This window comes from Apodemus sylvaticus, chromosome 2 (assembly GCF_947179515.1).
Source record: "Apodemus sylvaticus chromosome 2, mApoSyl1.1, whole genome shotgun sequence".
In the NCBI taxonomy this organism is placed as follows: domain Eukaryota; kingdom Metazoa; phylum Chordata; class Mammalia; order Rodentia; family Muridae; genus Apodemus; species Apodemus sylvaticus.
Genome location: NC_067473.1, coordinates 6,132,186 through 6,140,589, shown reverse-complemented (window position 1 = coordinate 6,140,589; position 8,404 = coordinate 6,132,186). Strand labels below are relative to the sequence as shown.

Genomic DNA, 8,404 nt, shown 5'->3' with positions numbered 1-8,404 from the left:
TTCAAGGCCAGCCTGGTCTACAGAGTGAGTTCCAGGACAGCCAGGGCTACACAGAGAAATCCTGTCTCGAAAAACCAAAAACCAAACCAAACCAACCAACCAACCAACCAAAAAACCCACCACCAACAACCAAAGGTCGAAATAAGCCAGGTATGGTGGTACACTCCTTTAATCACAGCACTCGGGAGGTCAAGGCTCACGGACCTCAAGTTCAAGGCCAGACTGGTCTACAGAGAGTCCCAGAACAGCTAGGACTACACTAACAAACTGATGCTAAATAATTTTTTTAAAGGCCAAAACAAAATAGAAGAACTCCTAGAAAAGCAGTAACCAGACATGACTCATTCCATTAGCTGTCTTTCCTGCTAGTAGAAGTGCTGCCATGATATAACACTGATATGCAGTATTCAGCCTCTTCTCAGCCAGCTCTACTTGCTCACACCTGAAGAAAATTTAACCTACACATAAATCAGACACAATTCCCCAGCACCATTCCCATCCCCCAGCAGTGCAGACACTAAACCGTCATTTCTTACGGTCAGAGCTTTCACGTCAGTGTAGAGGAACATCCTGTCTGTCAAAAATGGACATTCCTACTCTCCCCACTTAGAAAGTTTCTGAGGCTAATGATCTGCAAAGGGGAACTGCACTTGAAAAATGAACAACCAGGAATTCAGTTGGAAAGGTTTTTACTTTTAAGGCAGTACTCAAGCACATAGATTTTTTGTTCCAAAAAAGATGTAATAAAAGGCTTGATTCTTACCTATTAGTCCCAGCATACTTAATTCAAGAAGTTCAAGGCAGACCAGAAAGATAGCTTCAGTGGGTAAAAACATTTGCTACCAGGTTACATCCCCAGACCACATGGTAGAAGAAGAGAACAAACTTCGGCAGTAGATTGTCCTCTGACTTCCACACACACTGACTTGACACACACACCGAGAAAGACACACTATAACACTGTTAAAAATATTTATTTTGATAGTTTATCATAAGTGAGTATAGGCTCCACTCTGCCTCAGATGTGTTGAAATGATGTCTCGTTTCGTATCCAGCTGGAGTACACACCTTCTATGCTGGATTGCGTCCAAATCCAGATGACCGAACAGTCCTTTATCCCCAAAGTAGGCTAAAACATTTATGAAAAGGAAAAATAAATTAACATGGAAACAAAAACTTTCTACACACAGCTGAAGAACCAGGTCTTACCCATTCATGTTTGTTTTTCTAGTAAACTCAGTTACTAGAGGACAAGAATCCATAAGCAGACAAATTAAAAAATAACAAAACAATATCAAAGATACCGAAATATAGTTCTGCTAGTTTTGAATGTGGTTATCTTGAGGAAAGGAAATTTTTTCGGTACTATATAAAATGAAGTCAATCAAAACATAAACAATGATTCTCATTAAAGGACCAGGGAACTGACGTGAAACTGTATTACTGTTATGCAAAGCATCAATACCACAACAAGCACCCTTTTACTGAGTACTTTGAGGGAGACTGTGCAAAGTCTACATTACCATTCCTGCTTTGAACTACCACAAATCTGACAGGGAAATGACCTCACAAGGAAGAATGACTCTGACCTAAATGCCATCTTGGCCCACCCACTTCTCTGGGAGCAATCAGTCACTATTTCCACTTCTGCTAACTCCCACCCAGAATCTTTAACTGGAGAAGGGGGACAGATTCCCATAGCAGGATCCAAGAAAGCATAGAGACATGTTTCATGTCTAAATCTTACTGATTAAAAATATGACTTTGTGAGTGACAATGAAATTCTGTAGTTTATCCTTAAAGGCCATCCAGGCCTTTCTATGAAAGTACCGTTCTAGAAAACACAACATACACTCACCATTATGTATTAAATATTAACAGTCTCCCATTGAGGCCATGTATTTTTACATACAGCTGAGATATGAAAGCAAACTCTTCAGCTGTTAAGATTTCTTTTTCAATGGAGTAAAATACTCAAAGAAAAAAGACAATCTTCCTTGGTCTAACACAGATAACAGAAATAATGATACTTGTCTTACTTATGTCTTAGCTGGGTGTGTTGAATTAAGCCTAAAGGTTAGTGCTCAGAAGGCAGAGGCAGAGTCATCAAGAGTTCAAAGCCTAGCCATGCCTTTAGGTCCAGAGTTTGAGGCATAGGAGGTAGAGATCTCTGGGTTCAAGGCCAGCCTGGTCTATGCAGTGAATTTCAGGACCGCCAGGGCTATATATAGAGACCCTGTCTCCAAAAAACAAAACTCAAAAAACAAACAAATAAGCAAAAAGTTTATTGATCAAGTTACCTGACCAGTGCTGTTAATATTTACATAAAATATTGTTATTTAATTCTCATGCCAGCCTAATGTAGGAGGCATTATATCCAAACTATAAAAGAAGAACCACAACTTTGAAAGTTTGATGACCTCTTGAGGAAACGTACTTGACACTTTGCAGTACTTAGAAAACATTCCCAGATTGATGCGGTAGTGACTATGGTAATGTGTCTGAAATAAGGTTTTCTCTGAAGAGGTAATTGGCTTGCAACCACTGAGGCAATCAAGAGCAGACTTACAACCTCACTCCCATTTCACAGAAAAGGAAATTCATAGTTCAAGGAACAATGGCTAAAAAAAAAAGAACTAATGGGCAGCTGTGAAGGCAACTTTAAGAACCCTGTCCATGAGGTAATCCCAGCATTCTGGTGGCTGAGTTCAAGGCCAGCCTGATCTACAGGCCAGCTTGGGACACACAAGACCTTGCCTCACCTCTCCTTATCCCCTTCCAAAAAATAAAACCACACAAGAAAAAGAATCTGTAATAACAGACCAAAGGAAAGAATAAAATGAGGAAATAAAAAAGTAAACAGGCTTTGTACATCTACCACCTATCAACTATCTGCTCAGGAGATACTGAAGTGACAACTACAGACGAAATATACAAAACCCCTAAAATAACCGGCACATTGTAGGTGACTATGAGTACTATTACTGCAAACCCCCATGTCTAATTTGAACAGAGAGGGGTTTGTTGGGAGTCTGCTCTTAGCAGAATGCTTGCCTGACATACATAAAGGCCTTGGGCTCATTCCCCCAGCACTCTGAACAGAGAAAAATTGAAATTGAAATTTGAAGTACTTCTAGTATAAACACTTCTGGCAAGGAATACCCAACTGTATTTTCTGCATGTGTCTGAAACACAGCTGAAATCCCACAGCCTCACTGCAGTGTCCATGAGTCAATGGTTGCCATAGTGACTGGAGCGCCAGTCCTTCAGGACCACACCCACCTGTTGAGACTCTGCTTTTACCATATTTACAGGATTCATACACACACACACACACACATACACACACACACACACACACGATCTATGGACCAGTCTATAAATACTGGAAGCGGATAAAACCTTTAAGAGAATTAGTGTTATGGAAGTTAGACCATGGAGGCATGTTGCTGAGTAGGATTCTGAGATTCTAGCCCAGCATCTCCCCATCTCTAGGAGGTAAAAGGCACCCCTCTCACCCCTACTGCTATTATGGACTCTGCTACCAGGATCAAGCAACCATAGCCTAATGCCTCCTGAACCAACATAAACCTTTCCTCTTTATAAACTGACTCATCACAATAATAGAACAGTGACTAATATAAATACATATTTGTGCAAACAATTTATATGTATTAATATACTTTGATTTACTAATCTCCTAAGAACTTATCATAAAGAAATAAAAGCTATATTATACAGTAAAATGCTTGCAGAGCTGAAGAGACAACTCAGCAGTTAAGAACACTGGCTGCTCTTCCAGAGGACCAGAATTCAATTCCCAGCACCCACACAGATAAGTTCACCACTCTGTAATTTCAGTTCCAGAGGATCTGACACTCTTTTCTGGCCTCCAGAGTCACCAGGTGCACACACAGGGCACAGACATATATGTAAGCAAAATACTAATATACATAATAACAATCATTTGTAAAGCTTTAAATGTTACATTGTTATGAAAAATACTGAAACACCCAAGTAACTGACAAGTAAAAAAAAATAGGGATATCAGTTCTAATTTTAGGTGAAAAGACCAAAATTCTATGTATAGCTGTTAGAGTTCAATACACAAGTTTACCCTTTCATGGGATAAGGAGATAAATTAGTTCTTTTCTTTTAAAAATGTGTATCATTATGATTATAACATGGTAAATAAAGATTTTTAAGGTGGGAAGAAGAAAGCAAAGCAGCTACACAGTAATTAATTCATGCTAGACTAGACCACAATATTTCTTCTAACAACTCAAGACTGATGACTGGTGAAGTTATGGGCCATCCACTTTCCAATGATTCAATACCAATTAATATATGAGCATCTGCCTTCAAATGGTGATATTCAAGAGCATTACCTTAAAACTGATGGTTCAGGCATTCCAGGGTCTGCACCCCTCGTAAATCCTGAAGGAAAAATAATAAAAACTGTCAAATGAAACAATCCCAAGTCCAGCAGACAAGACGTCTACAATCCGATCTGGGACACCCGTCTCAGCTGACTTGTGCTGCTCAAGGTTCCTAGTTTTCACCAGAAAGCGGAGCAGCATCTGAGCCCATCCAGCAGAAAAGACAGTTGTCTCCACTGTGCAGCTAGCAGATCATCTTAACACGGCCTACTTTTATTCAGTCACTCCCCAAGTACAAGAAGCAAGTCCCAAACCACACTGGAACACTTTGAAAAGCTTAAAGAAAGAGGAAAATGACACTTTTTCTGAAAGTATAATTGAGGATATCCTACTTTATCTTCCACAAACTCTTCTCTTTATAAAGCAAAGACTCAAGACAGAAAAGGAGGTTAAGTAATTTAATATTTATCTACCAATTTAGATCAAAAACCTCTAATGTTTTTTTAAAAAAAGATTTATTTATTTATTATGAGTATACTTTAGCTGTCTTCACACACACACACACAGAAGAGGGTATCAGATCCCATTACAGATGGTTGTGAGCCACCATGTTCTGGCTGGGAATTGAACACATGATCTCTGGAAGAGCAGCCAGTACTCTTAACCACTGAGCCATCTCTCCAGGCAAATACACTCTAATTTTAAATATGAAAAAAAAAAAAAAAACCTTTACTATTTAAATACAATTTAAACTCAGTTGATTTTATAAATGCACACACACACACATTTCCTGGGTAAATGATTAGCATATGCACAAAGAAGTGCTGGAGGGCAGCCCTATCAGCATCAATCTTAAATACGCCTACTGGGATGCTAGAGTAATAACCACTGCAATGACAAGCTCTAGGAAATGAAGCAATCCAGTCCCCAGACAGATGATTCTGACAAGTAGCTAAAGCTTCTAGCTAAACAGAATCTCCATCTAGGCTCTCTAGATAGAGCTGTGCACAACTGGAACCCACTATTCAAAACTTGAAGGCAGGTGGAGCTTGACATTACAGCCAAGACAGCCTAGGCTACATGGAAGCGCCTCATCTGGTGGTAGGGGCAGGGATGTGTTTCAAAAGGAGAAGAGCCTAGTGCACCAACTACACCAGAGATGAGGCAGATTTGCAAGTTCAAGCCAGCCTCATCTACAGGCAGACTGTGAAAACGGAGCGGTGCGGGCTACAAAGACTGTCTGTGTGGACAAAACAGCCTACAAAAGTAAAGCCAGCAGTAGGTGGTGGCACATGCCTTTAATCTCAGCACTCAGGTGGCTGAGGCAGAAGGATTGCTCAAAGGCCAGTCTGATCTACCTAGTGATTCCAAGACAGCCAGAGCCACACAGAGAGATCCTGTCTCAAAACAAGTAACAAAAAAGTAAGCTGGCACAATTATTTATCTGATACCTATATAACTATCACTATCTGCGTTTTTTTTTTCTTTCTTTCAAAATAGAGGAGGAAAGAGTTAGATGTGATGGTGCAGGCCTGTAATCCAAGCACTTGAAAGGTAGAGAAAAAAGAATCAGGAGTACAAGGCTAGCTTGAGCTACATGAGGCACTGTCTCAACAGTAATACTTAGGAATACCAAGAAAAATATTTAAGTCCTATCCAAATACCCAGGTTATCACAGCTCTCATGGGAACAAGAGCTGCTTGGAGAAATATCCAGCCTAGTTAAAGGCTCTGTCAAGACTACAAATGAAGCCGGGCGGTGGTGGCGCACGCCTGTAATCTCTGCACTCTGGGAGGCAGAGGCAGGCGGATTTCTGAGTTCGAGGCCAGCCTGGTCTACAGAATGAGTTCCAGGACAGCCAGGGCTACACAGAGAAACCCTGTCTCAGGGAAAAAAAAAAAAAAGACTACAAATGAATGTATTCTATCTTATAAAATGCAAGTCATCTAAAACAAACCAGAAGCGGCACTTGTGAGGGTCCCCGCTTTAACATGAAATGTCAGACTCCGTATTCGAGCTCAGACCTGCAGCTACAACCCTCTACTGTTTCCCCTTTACTTACGGGTTGAACAAGGTAATTAAGATTAGAAATTTTAAAACTACTCGACCAGGAACAGGATAAGGTACAGAGTGTAGCTCTGGGTGAAAATATTTGCTTGGACACTGGGGCAAGGAAAAGTACGACTTTATGGCTCGGTTTCTTTCCCTGAAAATGGGGTCTGTAACTCTTGGGGGAAAAATCACCGAAACCCTTCATTATACAAGAAAAGCTTAAGTTACTGTCATAACCATGCCTTAAGGCAGCGACATTTTAACCTGATCAGCGTCTTTCCATCTAGGCTACTACATGGGGGGAACGCTCTGAAAGCCAAACAGCGGATTAGCCTTTCTTTAGGGGTCATATACACCTAAAATCAATCTTGAAAGATCTTGCTTTTATTTTAAATAAAATGTAAGGGGCTGTGTGGCTGGTTAAACACTACCCAAATGGTTCAAAGGAACTCGAAGACGGGCTCTCGAGCCCGGCCAGACAGCCTCGGAAAACGTGGACAACACGGAGGCCCGGTTTATTTTCCCCGCCCCGGAACACCGAAAAAGAGACTCGGTCCCACCAACCCCTGCCCTGCGGCTTCTCCCAAGCTTTTCAACCACTGACCCAGGTAAATCACGAGGGGAATAAAGCCCCAGCGGATGGCAAACTGGCCGCCCTTGAAGAGCTGCTGCAACCTCTGTTTAGCTTCTTTGCTCAGCTTCACCATGGTGACGACGGACGAGGAGCCCCGACAATCACGACCGTGTCCGGATCTCGGAAAAGAGAGGAGCTGCGCATGCGTCACGTGCGGCCTTTACGGCAGGAGTCGTGAGGCATGGCCGACAGAGGCCGTAATCCATCGTCCTCCGCCAATTTAGCTCCGCCTTGCCTCCGGGGAAGGCGCGGGCGGTGCGGATTCGCTGCTCGTTCCCTGTCTGTCACTTTCGTTGTTCTTTTGTTGTTGTTGTTGTTGTTGTTGTTGTTGTTGTTGTTGTTGTTGTTGTTGTTAGTATGAATCGGGCTTTTCCTTGAGGGATCGGGGACTTTTAATTTTAAAGATTAAAATTAAACTCGCTGTTTAAGGCCAAGCTGCCCTCGAACCAATGGTGCTGCTCCTGCTTCTGTGCTGGGATTAAAGGTGCGCTGAGTTTAGCACCGCCTTTTGCTGAAGGTTGCAATATGCGCTTGCTTGAGGCCTTCCTTTTGTTTACAGCTACCTTTATTATTTTTTTCCAGCGATTTTCCAGATTTTTAAAGAACACATCCCAGTGATCTTTCTTTGAGAAAGAAGGAATGTTAATAAAATTCCAGAGGACAGAGTTCTAGTATGATTCTATCTACTATTCTGTTATCTTGGCTAAATTCTTTACTATCCCAGAATCAGTTTCTTCAGGCCAGACGCATGACTGCCAAAACCGGACGTCAATAGGGCTGCTTCAGGTTTTCTTCTACTTTGCACCCGTGCTGTTTTTTCTTTGCCAACATTTTCAAATGTGGGACGTTTCGCTGGACATCTGGGTTTATCTATTTAATCTTTGTGATAGGGTCTTACTTTGTAACCTTGGCTGTCCTAGAACCGTTTTATGTAGTCCAGGCTAGCCTGCAACTCAACAGAGATCTGCCTACCTCTGCCTCCCGGGTGAGGGAATTAGAGGCTGCACCACCATTTTTGTTTGGCTCTTGGCCAGACAGAATCCATTGCAACAATCAAACTGGAGTTAATGAATGACTGTTGGCTGCGTGTGGGTGAGGGCTTCCTCCTCTTCTGCAAGGTTTTTTTTTGTTTTTGGGTTTTTTTTTTTTTTTTTTTTTTTTTTTTTGGTTTTTTGGATTTGGATTTTTGTATTTTCGAGACAGGGTTTCTCTGTATAACCCTGGCTGTCCTGGAGACCTGTTTCACTCTGTAGACCAAGCTGGGCTCAAACTCAGAAATCCACCTGCCTCTGCCTCCCAGAGTGCTGGGATTACAGGTGTGTGCCACCACTGCCCAGCC

At 41.8% G+C, this 8,404-nt stretch overlaps 1 long non-coding RNA gene across 1 annotated transcript; it reads right to left on the bottom strand.

Annotated features, from left to right (window-relative positions):
• Positions 1 to 958: 958 nt before the first annotated feature.
• On the bottom strand, positions 959 to 7,217 carry LOC127678252 (uncharacterized). Its single transcript, XR_007976541.1, has 3 exons — positions 7,036 to 7,217; positions 4,389 to 4,437; positions 959 to 1,129 (listed from the first exon to the last, which is right to left on the bottom strand). It is a non-coding gene; the product is annotated as an uncharacterized LOC127678252 (long non-coding RNA).
• Between the last annotated feature and the right edge of the window lie 1,187 nt (positions 7,218 to 8,404).